This window comes from Eulemur rufifrons, chromosome 1 (assembly GCF_041146395.1).
Source record: "Eulemur rufifrons isolate Redbay chromosome 1, OSU_ERuf_1, whole genome shotgun sequence".
In the NCBI taxonomy this organism is placed as follows: Eukaryota; Metazoa; Chordata; class Mammalia; order Primates; family Lemuridae; genus Eulemur; species Eulemur rufifrons.
Window position 1 is genome coordinate 1,518,737 of NC_090983.1, and position 18,098 is coordinate 1,536,834.

Below are 18,098 nucleotides of genomic sequence, written 5' to 3' on the forward strand. Positions count from 1 at the left end.
CATGGCTGGGGACCGAAGCTCAGCAGTCCCCCAGGTGGACTGTCCCCTGGACGCAGGTGTGAACTGCTGGGTCCTCAGCCCCCCGCCCGCCACAGCCCCGTTCTTCTGAGAGTTGACTTGATCTAGTGGAAACAACTCCGCTCAGCCCCTCTGCTCCCTCCTGTCGCCCCCGTGAGGGCCTGACTGTGAGCCCCTCCCTCCCGAGCAGGAGGAGACCCCTGAGTCATTCTCTGTTTGTGGAGGAAGGATGGTGTGAGGGCGGGTGGGTGACATTTGAAAGTCTTGATTTTCAAAATTATAAAACCAAAACCTGCGTGAAAAACTCAAGCAATTAGAAAGCTTGGAGCCCACGGTGTCCTCTCTGTCCCTGCCCCAGCCCAACCCCACTGGCGTTTCGGGGTCTCCACTCCCAAAGCTGGGGCGAGGGCCAGAGGCGGGTGGGTGTATGAGCTTGTGTGTTCCGTTTGGTGTGTTTTTTCTTTTTTCTTTTTTTGTTTTTTGATTGAAGGTTTCTATTTTTATTTATTTATTTTTTTTATCGCGACCTACATGATGAGTGCGATGTGCACTGTCTGGGGAATGGACACGCTTGAAGCTCAGACTCGGGGGGATGGGGGGGCGTGGGCAATATATATAACCTGAACTTTTGTACCCCCATAATGGTGTGTTTACTTCTTTTACAAAATATGATCACACTAGACGTCAGGCCTGCAATGTGATTTTTAACTGAATGTTGTGTTAGTATAATTGTCTTCCTAAGCCACTGCCTGTGTCTCTCAAACGTCTCCAGGTTTCCACTGTGGGGGATGGTGACTCGTGCACCGGACTCGGTACCAGTGGGCATTTGTTGTTGCATTTTACAAAACAGCACAGTGTCGCGGTAAGTGGCTTTGCTGTGTGCGCTCAGAGCGCAGATTCCTTTGGGCTGGAGTCAGCCCCCGGCAGCCGCGGGGCTGGGCGGCCGCGTGTCCAATGTCCACACTCCACAGCCCATCATGCGTTCCTTCACGTGGCGATAGCACCGTCAGCCCTCCACGCAGGGAGCAAACCAGGGTTGGAAATATCTGGAAGAAAATAAAAATAACAATAGAATAATAAAAACATATAGTAATACAGTATAACTACATAGCATTTACATAGGTAATCTAGAGATGTTTTAAAATACAGATCTCTTTGGCTGCAACTCCTAAATGTTGATGTATAGAGTTTTCAGTATAATTTAGTTTTACCTAGTTTGAGTTTTTGTTGTTGTTTCTTCTTTGACCTGTGACTTACGTGCAAGAGTGTGTCTTACATTTCCAGATATTTAAGATTTTTTAGTTATATTTTTATTGGCATCTATTTGATCACATTTCGTCAGGGAACATGGCCTGTGTGAGAATCGCACGTGGAAATATCCTGGCGCCTGCCTTATGCCCTAGCACACGAGTGATTTTTGTAATTGTTCTATGGAATCTTAAGATGAAAATCTCAGTTTGATGCAGAATTCTGCATATGTCCTTTAAGATCAAACTTGTTAATTGTGTTATTCATTTTTTCTGTATCTTAGATGAATTGTTTTTAACTGCTTAACCTATCAATGATTGAAAAAATATATTTATACTACTATGATGATGGATTCATAGACATCTCTGTTGTTATACTGTTTATTTCATTTATATTTTGAGGCTATTTCTTTTATATTTTTACATGTTTAAAGCTGTTTATCTTTTTGGAAGTGAAAGCTTTCAGCATTATGTAGTGGCCTCTGTCTCAGTGAGGTGCTTTGTCTTAAAGTCTAGGATCTTCTCCCACCAAAATTAGTACAGCTTGCCAGCTTTCCTTTGGTTGGTAATTGCCTGAGATACATTTTTCTGTTTTTTTACTTTAAATGTTTCTATGGACCAATGGGTTTAACAATGTTTCTCATAAATAACATATAGCTGGATAGTGTGTTTTTCAATACAATTTTATAATCTCTGAGATTGGTTGGTGAGTTCATTCTGATTATCAATACAGTCAAGATTGTCTTACTAATTTGGCTTTGCGTTGCTGTTCACTCCACTTTCTTTTCTTCTTCCTGCTGCTGCTCCTCCTCCTCCTCCTCCTCCTTCTCCTTCTTCTCCTTCTTCTACTTTTTAGCATCTTTGAGTTTATTATTTGTGGTGTCTATGATAGGTCCACTCCAACATCTCTGACTTCCTCAGCCTTTGGATTCCTTCCTCCTCCTTGCACTGGGAGGATGGTGCGTTGCAAACTCATTCAGTGCTGGCCGATGCTATCACCAGGTTTCCATCCGCCAACCACACAAACCACCAGGACACCCTTAACCCATCAGGCTAATAGAGTAAGTTCAGAATCTCTGGCTAGTGCCCCATTTGCCCCATTGTCACACTCTGGCCCCTTGGCTCACCTCCTAAACCTCTCGCCTGTCCCCCAGCCTTCTATCAATATTAAAGAGTGAGATATTTCAATTCTTTTGGAACTCAGGTCACCTCCTCCTCTAGGCGGTGTTGCACTAGTGCTGTAACCACAGTAGTTAGACCAAACTGGTTCCACTCTTACGGAACAAAGCTGTGAGTTGTTTTCAGTGGCCGTGGGCCACAGGGTGAAGGTCACAGAGCCTGAGCGTGCCCACGTGGGCCAAGCGTGCAGCCGTGGCAGAGCTAAGTGCTTGGACCGAGGAGGAGCAGGAACTGAATTAGGAGCACTGTGTGGCAGGCTCCAGCCAGAGCATGTCCCCTGGCGTTACCCCATTGCGGACTCCAAACAGATCACGCCTTGTTAGCCTCTAAGACCTGCCCCAACCCCCAGCTCAGGTGACTTTTTCTGCTGTAGTGACCCACCCACTCTTTCCATGGTAATAAATGCGTTCCAACATTTCCCTTCTTGAGTCACATTTAATAACTCATAATTTTCTACAAAACTATCTATCTCTTATAGATTTATGTGTTTGTTATCTTAGATGCGCACAAAACATTTTCTTACATTTCTTTTAGTATTTTATTCATCATTCATTTTTTTCATCCTTCTTCCTCTTTTTATTATATAGTACTGCCAAGTTTCTTCTTTCTATAAATGTTAAGTATATCAAGAAATACAGAAGAGGTACTTGCTATAATGCATCAGTATTTGTTTTAATACTCAGTCCTAATTTTACCTACTTTGCTCTTTCATTTTTTACATTATATTGATGAAGAATGTACCTTTCTTCCTCTCCTTATTATAGTATTACCTGTTAAGTTTATTCTTTCTATAAATTTCAAGTGTCATTAATGTTTGCTTTCATCTTAATTTTTCTAAGCTTTTTACATTTTATTTTTTAATCTCTTAACATGAATATTTGGTTTTTAAATTTCACATTTTTACATTTGGTTGTAAGGACATTTAAGGCTGCAAGATACCCTCTGAGGTTTTACACCACCTCACAGGTCTGCTGCGAGATTTTCCTGTTGATTGTTTTGCAGATAATTTCTGATTCCTCTTCTGATTTCCCCCTTTGGCCCAAGCCATATCTAGAAGTAGGTTTCTTAATTTGCAAAAGTTAGGATTCTTTGTTCTCTTCTAATTGGTATTTTTTAATTTTATTGTATAGGACTAAAGAACCTGGTTTTAAAAAAAAACGTTATTTTTTTAAATTTGTTAAGATTTCCATTTATGACTTAGTCATAAGCTATGTTTGGAACATTCCAATTTTGGAAAACTCTCATCTATTATCTCTTCAAACATTGCTACCAGCTCATTCCCTCACTCCTTCATTTGTAGACTCAAGTCACACACATGTTAAGCTTTGTCACCACATTCCCTAGGTCTCTTGTGCTTCATAAGCATTTTTCATTCGGTTATTTTCTTTTGATCTGTATTCCAGTTTACTCATGCTCTTTCTAGCTACATCTAATCTATTGTTGAACAGATTGTATTCTGTATTAAAAGTCATGAGGCTTAAAAATACTTTTCACTTTCTTATTTTTCACAATTTTTTTGTTATTCTTTTAGCCCTTGTTTTTTTCTTCTTGGAAACATTTATTTTTTCTGGAATACATCATGCACAACTGCCTCATTGTTTATTTGATAAACAGGATGTGCCAGAACCTTGTCTTTGGGAGCCTGTGCCTACCTACATGGGGCCATGCCTCTCTCTACAGCTCCAGTTCCTACAAAACTCCACTTTCTAAGCCTGTGGACAAACACCCCCCTATACACCATAGGAAAATTGGGGAGGAATTGGCTGGTCTAGATTGATTCAAAAGTACCTCCCAAGTTAATCACCTGGTGAGTGCCCAGACTCTCTTTCTGCTTCTTGTGTCTGTTCAAACAAGCCCACCACCCTTCCCACAGCAACCCTCTCCTGCATGTCTTGGATGTCTTGGGGCTTTATACTATGTTGATTACTTCACAGATCTTTTCCTTCCTGAAGAATTCTCCAAAATGCCTGCTTGCTGATGAAATTCTTTCTTGATTTTTCCAAATTATTGTGAATTTACTACATTCAGTAACTATATTTTGCATCAATTAATGGGGTCGGGGGGAGAGAGAGAAAAGCGACTGTGCCTACTCAGCTGTCTTGAGCCAATACAGCTTTAATTTGTGTAACAATGTGATACAGACACCTCTGTCAGCCAAGTATTTGGATTTTTATCATAAAATTTTATTAACTTTCAAATTAATTAATCTTATTTGATAAAGAGGGAGCTTAAAAAGATTCAAAGGATAAAAAGGGTTTTAAAATTCCTGAACACATGAGTACTAGTATATGATTTTTCAAGATACTATATTCAAATAAATGTTTCAAAATAGTCATGTTAGTTAACCTATCTTTATGCTATACTGTACAGCTAAAAGGGCATTCGCATACTTAAATTCATTCTAACAATGCTGTGAGTCAAATATGAGTGGTGCTTGGCAATGCTTAGTGTCTTTCTGCAGAGACCACTGTCAGGGCGTGAACCGAGACCCAAGCCCAGGTCTTCTGAATGCAAATCCGGCCCTGATCCTACTGATCCTACATGAAAGCTGTCCTTTGAGAGTTACTCTGTATTCCAGCCCTGTCAGGAGTGAGTTAGCCATCACCCTGGGCTGTTTACTAATAATGTCAGAGTTTATTTTTCCCAATCCTAAAGAAACATACTCCCCTGGGTTCCATCTTCAAATGAACTCTGCTGCTAACAGGCCTGAAACTTCAGCCTCATTAAGGAGTCTCTGATGAGCTAATCAAACATGGCTGGAGTGTGGCCAAGGAAAGGCCCATGGAGGATCCACATGCGGAGACAGGGAGGATGGGGATGTGACCCCCAGGAGCTCAGCCTGGAGAGCCTGGGGATCCCGATGAGCTGGGCTTGGCTAACAGCCCGCTCCCAGGGAGCACATCCAATCAGGCTGCACCATAACGAACTTGGGCTTTTGACCCCAGCCCCTGGTGGCCAGCTTGGCAAGTTGCATCTTCTAAGGGTTCAAGTTGCCAAACCACCAACACCTGCCAAGTTAAGCCTCATAACCCACAGCCCAGAGGAGAAGTCCGTTCTTACACAGAGGCTCCTCGTTTGCCCGCGCTACCAAAACACTGGTTCTAAATAGCTCAGCATCTCGTGGGACCAGAATCAGAACCTGGACATGCCCAAAATTCACCTGGTCGTATCCCATCATAGAATGAGGCCTAGACAAACTGGAATTTTACAAGCTGCTTAAACTCCAACGTCGATCCCAAAGAAAAAGGTACAACAGTGACAAAACTTTGGAAAGGAATGATTAGGAGGGATTTTTTTTCAACCAGATATTAATATTTATTATAAAAAGTAATCACATCTGGTACTGTTGGCTGCTGAGAAAAACAGCCATTTAGTTGTTATCTGGCCATTAGCATAGCACCTGCCCACAACAGAAACTGAATATACTGGATCCCAGCTTTCTCAGCCTCCCTTGCAGCTGGCAGTACCAGTATTTGACCCAGTTGTGACCAGTGAGATGTAAACCATCCTGGAATCATCTGGAAATACTTTCCTCATGAACAAAAGAGATGAGAGGGCAAGACACACTCTTTAGAGAAGACGAACGGCTGCCCGACATCCATTTTCTGTTGTAATATTGTACAAGGATCCCTGAGAGCCCGTGACCACCCAGAATAAAGATGGTCACTTTTGTCTTTTTTTAAAATGGCTGTGGTCATGTCACTAAGTTCTGATCAATGTACTGTAGCCGAAGTGGCACATGACAGTTTCTCAGAAACTTCCTAGGCTGCTTATAATACAGATGGCACCATGTTGAACCAGGACTTCAAGTTCAAGTGTGGTGGGGCCAAAATGCAGAAGGAACGTGAGTTACTGTCACCTACCAGCCCTGCACCACCTGCCTGGACCTTCATGTAACAATAAGGGGCCTTGTCTCGTATGCAAGCCACGTTGTTTGCGTTTTCCATCACTCACAGCTGCTCTAGCCCTAAATAACTCCCCTGTGGTCCCTTCCCTCTGTCTTTGGACGTGTGGCCATGGTGTGACGTTTGGAGCTGCAGTAGCCATCTTGATGCCACGAGTCAACCACCCTGAGTGTAATGTCAATGCTGCGAGGAACGGCGAGAAGGAAGACGGAAAAACCTGCGTTTCTGCGCACCTGACACGACTGTCAGACCAGCTGCTCCTGACTGACTCGTCACGCACGGCAATAAACCATTATTGTTTAAACTACTTTAAAAAAAATATTTTTCACTTTCAGACAAAAACATCCTAAATGATTCAGAGAAGTTAACTAAAACTGAATTGTTAGTAGAAAAACAGACACACGAGCAGTGGAACAAACTATAGAGTCTGAAAACACATGTGCAAAACGGTATCTCAAGCCAGTAGAGTTTGAGGGTAAGGTTCCTCCAAAGTTGTCACCTTATATTACCTAAAATGTCAATTTACCAATGAAAATTATGACACACACACAGAAACAGGACAGTATGGCTCACGCAGAGAAATCAAGCACTGAGCGGAAACTGTCCTTAATGGGACCTTGACGGTGGACTCACTAGACAGACAAATGAAATCAGCCATTATAAATATCTTTAAAGAACTAAAGAAAATCATGTTTAAAAAATTCAAAGAAAATGTGTTGATGTTTTATCAAACAGAAAATATCAATAAAGAGATAGAAATTACACATACAACATATATTATATACATTACATATGAATGATATATCTGTATAGATATAAATAGAAATTATGGAGACAAAAAGTATAATAACTGAAGTGAAAAATTCGCTGGAGGTTCCCAACTGCAGAAGACGGAATCAGCAGACTTGAACGTAGGTCAATAGAGATTATTCAGTCTGAGGAATAAAAAGACAAGAGAATGATTAAGAAGAAATAGAGCTTCAGAGACCTATGAGACACCATCAAGTGTGCCTACATACACATAATGAGAGTCCCGAAAGAAGAGGAGAGAAGGGCAGAAAAAAGATTTGAAGAAATAGTGCTGGAAAACTTCCCAAATTTGATGAAAAACGTTAGTCTACTCATAGAATTTCAAGTGTAGAATTCATTCAATCAATGATTTTCAAGTACAATAAATCTAAGATACCTACCCCTAAACATATTATAGTCAAACTTTCAAAAGCCCAAGACAAAAGAGAAAGCAGCAAGGGAAAAATAACTCATCACATAATGAATCCTTAATCAGATTAGCAGCTAACTTATCATCAGAAACCACAAGGTCAGAAAGCAGGGGGATACCATGTTCAAACTGCTGAAAGAAAAAGGTTGTTGACCAAGAAATCAAAATATAGCAAAACTGTCCTTCAAAAATAAAGAGTAAACTAAGATATTCCCAGATTTTTAAAAATAGAAGAATTTATCACTAAGCCTACAAGAAATACTAAAAAGAGCCTTTCAGACTGAAAAGAAAGGATACAAAATCTGGCTTAAATCCAAAGGAAGCTCATGCCTGTAATCCTAGCACTTTGGGAGGTGGAGGCAGGAGGATAGCTTGAGGTCAGGAGTTTGAGACCAGCCTGAGCAAGAAAGAGCGAGACCCTCTCTCTACTAAAAATGGAAAAAAGCCGGGCATGGTGGCTTGTGCCTGTAGTCCCAGCTATTCAGGAGGCTGAGGCAGGAGGATCGCTTGAGCCCAGAAGTTTGAGGTTGCTGTGAGCTAGGCTGATGCCACGGCACTCTAGCCAGGTGGACAGAGTGAGATTCTGTCTCAAAAAAGAAGAAAAAAATCCAAATGAAGAAATAAAGAGCACTGCTAAAGGTAACTAAATAGGTAAATATGAAAGTCAATATACATTTTGGTAACTCTTTTCTTCTCCTAATTTAAAAGATAATTTCACAAAACATTAATCATAAAACTGTGTAGGTTGGCTTATGTGAAAATGTAATTTGTGTGGTAATAGCACAAAACAAGGGAAAAGGAAGGGAGCTATATTGAAATAATGTTTCTATGTACTATTAAAATCAGTATTGCCCCAAACTGGAAAAGATGCTAATTTTAATCACCAGGAAAACTATTAAGAAAATTACTCCAAAAACATAATAAAGGAACTAAAAGGGTACACTAGAAATTATATATTAACATAAAAGAAGGCAGTGATAAAAAAATGGAGAAAGAAAAGGACATAAATCATGTAGAAAATGAATGTTGCAATGGCAGACAGAAATCCTCTCACACTGATAATTACATCAAATGTAAATGCATTATGGACTCCAGTCAAAAGGCAAAGATTAGTACAATGAATTTTAAGAAACAAGATCCAATGGATGTGCTATCTACACATAATACACACTTTACATTCAAAGACAGAAATGGGTTGAAAATAAAAAATGTAAAAAGATCAAACATACAAGTAGTAACTAAAAGAGAGCTGGATTAGGTATACTAATATCAGTATTATACTAATACTTTAAAATAAAAATTGTTGCTAAAGACAGAACATTTTATATTGATAAATGGGCCAATTCAGCAGGAAGATGAAATATAAACGTATATGCACCTCGCAACTGAGCCCTGAAATATATGAAAAGAAAAATAACAGAATTGAAGAGTGACATAGACAACTCAATAATAACCGTTGGAGACTTCAGTGTTCTCAATAACTAATAGAACAACTAGACAGAAAATTAGCAAAGAAATAGAACACTCGAGCCATGCTATCAACCAACCTGTCCTAACAGACATCTCTAGAACCTTATACCCAACAACAGCACAGTACACATTCTTTTCAAGACCAAATGGAACATTGTCCAAGATAGACCATATGCTAAGCCTTAAAACAAGTATTAATAAATTTAAAAGAATTAAAATCATCCAGAGTATGTACTTTGACCACAATAAAAATAAATTAGAAATCAACAACAGAAGAAAATTTGGGAAATCCACAAATATTTGGAAATTAACAGCATAGTTATAAATAACAAATGTGTTAAAAAAAAAAAGAAGTTACAGGAGAAATTAGAAAGCATTTTGAACTCAATGAAAATGAAAGCACAGTGCATAAAAATTTAAGGGATGCAGTTAAATCAGTGCTTACAGGGAAATTTATAGCTTTAAATACCTCTATCAAAAAAAGAGAAAGATTTCTAATAAATCCTATTAAACATCTAACTTAAAAATTTGAGGAAAAAAAGGAAAGCAAATTTAACCAAAGGCACACAGAAAGAAGGAAATAATAAAGATTAGAGTGGAAATAAATGGACTAGAAAACAGAACAACAGAGGATTCCAATTAAACAAAAAGTTGGTTCTTTGAAAAGATCGGCAACATTGTCAGACACTGAGCTAGACTAACAAAAGAAGCAGAGGGCGAGGGCAAAAGAGAGAGACACAGGTCATAAAAAATAGGAGCAAAATAGTGTATATCACCATGGGCCCTTCAGAAATCAAAATTATTATAAAGAAATATCTGAACAACCTAATGCTAACAAATTTACAACTTAGAGAAAATGAACAAATTCCATGGAAGTCACAGATTACCAGATGGACTCAAGAAAAAAATATAAAATTTGAATAGACAATAAGAAGTAAAAAAATTTAACAAGTAATTTAAAATCTTCCCACAAAGAAAAGCTCAGGCAGGCCTAGATGGCTTGATTGACTAGTGAATCAATTCTCTCAAATACTTAAAAAAAAACCCCAATACTATAAAAATCCAGAAATCTATGCATGCTGATATGACCAAATGATTTTTCACAAAGGTGCAAAAGCAATTTAGTGGAGGAAGAATAGCCTTTCAACTAATTGTGGTGGAGCAATTGGATATCCATAGCCGAAAACAAACGAATAACAAAAATAAAAAATAAAACTTCAACTTAAATTTCACAACTCGTATAAAAATTAACACAAAATGGATCTTGGACTTAAATGTAAAAATTAAATTATAAAACTCTGTATTTTTTCTTCAACTACATGTAAACCTACAATTATCTCAAAATAAAAAATTTAATTAAAAACTCACCAGTGAACTGAGGGCAAAAAGAAACCTAAATGAACTAAGCTCTAAAAAGTGCCAAATATTTTGCAGGATAAAATGATTCCACAGCTGCTCCCGTCCTTGGCATAACTGCATGGGGAAAGGATCCGTCATGGGGGGTAGGGGAGGGGGAGGAAAAATCCACCAACTTTTAGTGAACTCTCAGCAGCCGCGTTGTGCCGGCATGCGAGAGTGGGATGTGGACGAGCCCCCCACACTAGTGGGCTTGTGCCCCCTCAAAAAGCTTTCACCATTGTCTTCACCTAGTGCTGGGGTAGAATCCCACTGTTTGCAGGGAAAATGAGAGTTAAGAGAGGTATCCACTGAGGCAAACAGTCTCTCTTAAGTCCTACGACATCACGTTTTTGGGGTGGTGCAGGAGAGCGGAGAGAAACCCACCAAAGGCACTCGAGGCTCTCGGACACAGAAGGCTCAGAGTGTGGCAGCTAAAGTGAGGAAAGCACTGCAGGTAATCTTGTATTCTACCTCTGAATAACTGAGGGCAGGGCAGGAAAACCAAGAGAAACCCCTCCAAGTCTTCCCTAACATTCACAGGATGAAGGACTGGGGCCTTCCCATTTTGGTAGAGGGCAACAGGACAGAAGAGATCTCTGTGACACAGAAAGCAGGTATCTGGACTGCGGAGGAAAGGCAAAGCCACCCCCAGGAAGCTGAAATCCCAGTGCTCTGGCCCGAAGCATCAGGGAGAGCCCGACAGTTGCTAAGGAAGCGGCTCAAGTCTCAGACCCCTGAACTCTCCCTGGTGCTCAGATCCTTAACTCTGTGAAGGAAAAGTCAGATACCACCCGCCAAACATCTGAAGCTGGTGAGAAATAGAGCAAACTAAAGCTGCCACAAAGACCACACCTAGCGCAACCACAGTCAGGCCTCACTCTAATGCACACACACACACACACACACACACACTTCTCTACATCACAGAAAGTCAAACTTCCAAAAAACAAAAATAAAGGCTGGATCTTAAAAGCAGCCAGGGCCGGCAGGGGCTGGGGGAGATATAGTACCTAACACTGAAATAACATTAAAATGACTTCTGACTTTTCCTTGCACACAATGGAGGCTAGAAGACAATGGAACAACATCTTTAAGGTATTGGAGGGAAAACACTGACAGCATAGAATTCTATATTCAGCAAAAATATCAAAATGAATGCAAAAACAAAGACCAGCCAGAGAGAAACTGAGATCATTTAGAACATTTAGACATGCACTATGAGAAATTCTAAAGGAGGATCTCCTGGCAGAAAGGAACTAATATGAGACAGAACCCTGAGTTTTAAATGAGTCTTCAATGAAGGAATAAAGAAGACCTAAATGTGAACATACGGACCAACATAAAAGAACAGTTTTAGAAAATATAGGAGCAAAAGCTCAGGAGAGGAGTAAATGAAATTACACAATGTAGCATCCCTATACAGTTCATTTTATAGCATAATATTAATTGGAGACAGACCATGATATGTTAAAGATACATATTTCAATTTCTAGAATAACCCCTGACACTAACTGTATTGGCTTCCTATTGTTTCCATCACAAATTACCACAAAATTCGTGGCCCAAAACAATACAAATCTATTATCTGACAATTCTGTAGGTCAAAGAGTCCAAAACGAGTCTTACAGAGCCAAAATCAAGACATGGAAAGGGCTGCATTTCTCCTGGACGTTCCAGGGAAGAACCAATTCCCCACCTTGCCCTGCCCGCGGAGGCTGCCCACGTTCCCCGGCCCCCGACTGCGTATCTGTCCTGCCTGCCACCCTCTCTCCTCCTTCTCTGGCTCTGGGCTCCCCCCTACCTTGTAAGGACCCTGCGATCCACTGGACCCACCAAGATAATCCGGGATAATCTTCCTGTCTACAGGTCTTTACCGTCTCACACCTGCAAGTCCCTGCCGGGTCCGGCGGCACTCACAGACTCTGGAGGCCGGACGTGGACATCACGGGGGTCTCTCCTCTGTGCTCCACGCTAAGGGAAGAAAGGCAGCTAAAATATCCATGTGGAATAGAAAGTGGAATATTTTAAATATGCACAGTTTACCCAAAAGAGAAGAGTGAAAGAGAAACAAAGAAAAAAGGGAACAGGAACAGACACTAACTCGGGAGACTTAAAACATGTAATTAATTACACTAAGTGTACATGAAGCAAATGCTCTAAATAATAGAGTGGCTTTTACTTTTTTAAAAAAGCAGTTTCTAATTTTAAAATCTATAACTTTACTTTAAAAAGGCAGTTTGTTTTGAAAGTGCTGTTGACTCAGCTTCACTGTGCTGGTCCAAGAATTCAAGGGGCCCCGTCTCACCTCCCGAGTGGTTTCCCGGCTCTGGTGGACGGGAACAAGCGTCTTTCTCCTCCAATAAATATCAGTTCCGCAGGCCGAGAGCGTTAACTTCTTTCCCAGGGAGAAGGGAGAGGTAGGCCAAGGGAAGTGGAAGCTTTGCCCAAAACTCCTTGGCCGTGGAATTCTCAGCCCAATGTAGGCTAACCAGCCAAACAATTTCATCCTAGAATTAGCTCCACACGCAGACTCCGTGGACAAACCGGAGGTGACCTTGGTGGTAGATGCTAGCATGGCATCCTCGAGGAAGAAAGCTCTTCCAGCAGAATCTCGTCTTCTTCTGAGCATCGATAACCTAACAGAGATCCAAGGAACATCTAGAGTCAGCAGGAAGTTATTTCAGAAAGTTGGCAGAAAAGAAAGTGAGAGGAAGGTCATGACCCCAGACATTTCGTGGTGCTGATCCAGGCATTTGCGGGCGCGGCAACGTCCCCACGACTCTAGGTGGTTTGGGTGGATGCTGCTGTCGCCCTGCATATTCAGAATCTTACTTTTGTTTGTCAGCAGTCACCTAACAGAAAGTGGGACCGTTAGAGTCCTTCCTCCAGACTTCGTAGTGCTGGTAACTGGAAGGGCAGCTCGCAGCCCCCCAGGAAGTGCGGCAGGAGCGTGGAGCACGGAGACCGTAGGCTGCTGTTCTCTGCGCGGTAGGGAAAGACCATCTGGACCAACAAAGCCAAGCGATGGGCAAAACCAGGGTCTGAAAAGAGTCTGGACAGCCCTAGAGCCCTGTGCCTGGGTACCCCCTGCCCCTCCTGCCACAGACCTTCCAGCAAAGCCCTGTTCTTCAGGGTCTTGTTACGATTGCTCTGCCGTCCCGTCTTTCCCAGCGTAGACTATGTTTCTTTTCTCGTGGGAGCGTCTTCTCCAAGCCACAGAACATTTCTCTCCACCTCAGAGGTGATTCTTCTCCAAGCAGTGAGCAGTTATTCCAGTTAGAGCTGAAGACCTCAAGCTACGATTTCTTTACCTTCTGATGTCATGCGAACTTTCTAGCTTCTGAGCCTGCGATCGGCAGTGACGTCACTTTCATCCACAGCAGAATTTCCGGATGTGACAAAGATTGATATATGGGTTTCTTTCACTAAGGCAGTTAGAAAACGTGGGGAAAATTAAAATACTCTTTGTCTGTGTCAGTGACAACTATTCTTGAAGATGACTGGAGTTGTAACAATATTATCCCAATAAATTCAACAACTTAGTTGAAAAGTCCAAATATTTTAAAAATTCATCTTATCAAGCCTGAAATAAAGCACAAGAGAAAACCTGAAAAGCCATGTATCTATTAAATAAGTAGAATTTGTGAACAAAACCTTCTTACCAAGGAAATTCCAAGACCATGTCGTTTCATTGAAATTGCTATCAAAGACTTAATGAAAAAATAACCCCATTCTTACAGAAACTCTTTTAGAAAATAGACGAGGAGCTATTTTCTCACTTGTGGTTGAAGCTCGTAAAACCCTGCTGTCAAAACACATAGGAGACATCACAAGAAAAGAAGACTCCAGACCGATCCCTCATTAGCATAGACACAAAAGTCTCTAAAACTATTAGCAAACAAATCCAGCAATATAAAAAAGGATATCTCATCATGACCAAGAAGGGTTTATTCCATGAATTCAAGATGGGAGTACATTCACAAGTTAATCGTTATAATTTACAATATTAACAGAATAAAAGAGAAAAATCATATTATCTCAATAAATGCAAAAAAAAAAATCTTTGACAAAAATTCAACATCTATTCAAAGTAAATATCTCAGAAAGTAGGAATAGAAAAGTTGAAGAAAACTGCCTCAAGCCAGATAAGGGCATTGACAAGAACTTATAGCTAATATCACAGACGATGTTGAAAAACCGAACTGAATGTTTTTCACGTGGGGTCAGGAATGAGGCAGGGTATCTGCTTTCACTACCGTATTTAACATTGTGCGGAAGGTTTCAGCCAGTGCGAGAGAGCAAGAAAGAAAACAAAAGACATAGAAATTGGACAAAAAAAATTAAAATGTGGTTTATTAACAAATAGCACAATTTTCCACATAGAAAATACTCAGAAATCTGCAATCCAACTACTAAATGTAGGAAGTGAATTTGCTAAGGCCACATGACATAAGTTATTATACAGAAATCAACTGTTTATCTGAATACTAGCAACAAATGAGAAACACAAACATTTGTTTATCGTAGTATCAATAAAATAATAAGGAATAACTGCAATGGAAGGTGTGTAAGATGCCTACACTAAAAACTCACGACTTGAACACAGAAGTTAAGCCCTACATAGAGGGATGTCTGATGTCTGCGTTGCAGCAGGCACGTCTGAGCTGCAGACACAGCGCTCTGCCGATGTCCCGGGCCTGATGACACACACTCAGGTGTGACGCTGGGGGCATCTGCAGCTCTCACGGCACACCGAGCTCATGGCTGAAGCCTGTGAGTGCCACCCGGTGGAGGACACTGCGACTGTGGACCAGAACATTCCCAGGTGCATCGACAGGGCGTTACTATATTAAGAGACAACTGCTAGCTTGCCGTGGGGCACCAACTGACACCGCCCCTAAGATGGGCATAAAACAACCTCGAAACCTGAAAGGCCCTTAGTGTCTTGAATGATGTCGGAGAAACAGCCCCATAAGGAGGGCAGAGTCCAGAAGAGTCCAGAACAAAGTGCAAATGGTTTATACAGGAACGTGCTGCCAGGGGAACGCCAGGAGGCGCCCAGTTTCACAAGCAGGTGGCCGACTGCAGACCCACCGAGGGGCTGCGGCCCTCCTGCCGCGTGGCAGCATCCCGTGGGCAGCTCTTGTCCGACAGCGAGAAGCGGCGTGTTTACGGACAGCAGTTCCAGGGTGGGGCACAGCGCCCTGTCTGGGAGGCCGCGCCCCCGTGGCCGACTGACGGAAAACCTGACGGAGGCAGCAGGCGCAGTCAGCGCCAGGGGCTGAGGCCACGCTGCAGTCCTGGAATCAGAGCTGTGACTGCAGGTGTTGGAAGCAGGGAGGATTCCTAAGCAAGAAACTAACTAGACTTTGAACCCTTACTCCAGAATTTCTAGGGTTGCGGGGGTGGGTTGTGCCCCCGCCCCATCTGAAAACAGCTGGAGTTGACGAGGTGTGCAGCTGTGTCACCGTGCGGCGGAGACAGCGGCTCGCGCTGTGCGAACCTGCCCTGTGTGAACGCGTGGGGCCCAGGCTGTGGCTGAAACTAACATCCCTTTCGCAGGTGGGAAAGTTTGGGTTAAAATCAATGACAAACGGAGAAAAGGAGAAGTAACAGCTGAGGGTCAGGGAGCACGTATGTGGGCTACAGGACGAGAGAGGTCCAGACAGCTTCTAGAACAAAACGTAGGGGACATCGTCAAGACTTTTGAGAATGCAAACATTTCTTGGACACGATGTGGAAAGTGCTCACCTAAAGGAAAGGACTGGTCGGTGGTAAAGAGGGTACCTGTCCGTTAACCACGGAATAACGTCTCCGCACCAGCACGCCTGGCCGGCGGGGCCGCGTGTCCCCCCACGCCGGGCAGCGCCACAGCCGGTCTCCTTCCCTCCGAGTCCGGTGAGTCTGTTACTGCAAGTGGCAGGTGGGTGTGAGGACCAAGAGTAGCTCCGAGGCCTCTCCCAGGCCTGGCCTGGGCCGGCCTCTTCTTTGACGGAGTGTCTGTTCCTGTCGTCTGCCTGTCCCCTGCCTGGGCCGCCTGTGCTCTGTCCGCTGGGACACTGGCGAGTCGGGGATTACCTGCGAGAGTGACGGCCGCCCGCCCTGTGCCCGCCTCTCTCGTGCGGGGCTCGCGAGTGCCCAGCAAGTGCGTCTCCCAGGCTCCCGCGGGGAGACGGGCCTCGGAGCTGCTCCCACCTCTTCTGCCGCCAGAGAGCCATCTTTGGAAATGTTTGCAAGACAGGCCTGTTCTGGCTGAGACTGATACGAAGGTGTTTGTGTTGGGCATCTATGTGGAAAGAGAAGCTATTATCTTATGCCAGAAACTCAAATGTCCCTGTCCCCTTGCGAGTGACAACATTTGTGGACTCGCAGGGTCCTGCCCTGTCCATTCTCCTTCATCTAGATCATGTCATTGTGTTGGGAAGGTTTTCTGTCCCCAAGCAGGAGTCACACCCCTCCCTGGCCCCAAGGAGAGAGGGCGGCAGACGTCTGGTGTGGACGGGGCTGTGTGGCCAGGGACTGAGTGGACAGGGCAGGACGCCCGGGCAGGGCGCTGGGCAGGTCAGCAGTGAGCGACGTGAGCTTCCTCCCAGCCCTGCCGGGGCGCCCGCAGCCAGGACTGCAGGCTAATTGGCGATGTGGGGCGGTCGCTTCTCCACAGCGGGGTAATTGGACCCTGGGGTCCCCACATCGATGCACCGGGGGAAGGAAGACAGCGGCCGCTTCCTCCCAGCGCCTCCCTTAAACCAGGGCAGGGCAGCCGGCTCCCGGGACTGGCCGGGCTGCGTCAGAGCCGAGCAGTCAGGGGTGTCGGAGGGCCGGGCACGGTGAACCGCTGGGCTGTGCTAGGCTGAGGAAGGCCACGCTGACCCCGCAGCCACCCAGGGTAGGTTCCCACAGCGTCCTTCCCTCTCAGGGAAGTGACTGGGTCTGGGTGGCCGTCCCTGGATCTGGTCCCTCAAGGGACCTGGTTGGAGCAAGGCCAGGATGGGGACCCCCACCCCCCACTGGCCCAGGACCCACTGCGCCATGCAGGGACCCCTCCCCCAGCACCCTCCCCCTCCGCAGGCGGAAATCTTCACCCAGGGCAGGGGTGCGACTCCCATCCCCATGTCGTTCACCCCCTGCTTTGCCTGCCCTTCACGAGGTGACCCTGAGCCCCCACCTTAGAAGGACGGGAGAAGCCTTTGCAGGGGGTCTGCTGCCCGGGCATCCAGCACTGCCAGCCTGTGGATGACGCCCGCCCTTTAGGTGCCCTCGCCCCCTCACCCTGCCCATCCACCGCACCCCTCCGTCCCTGCTGCGCCTGCCGGGGGGCCAGGCTCCCTGTGTCTGAGGTCAGTGGCCGGTTCCATCTGCTGCCAGGTGGAGCAGCAGGACTTGTGCCTGGTGAGGGGGATACAGGGGGCGGCACGGATCCCAGGCCCCAGTCTAACTGCACCCTAAATCCTCGGCTGGAGAGCACCCCCATCCCACAGCGACTGGCTGGACTGTGCCGTGCTGGCGATTTTCGGGGAGTGGCTGGCAAGGGGTGCGCGGGAGACGTTCTAAGTTCCCTAAGTCCCTTCCCCCTCCCAGACCTTGCCGTGGTCCCCTCCAGCCTGCTGGTCCCCTCTGCAGCTCAGACCTCCGGCTGAGCATGGTCCCAGGCAGGGGCACCGG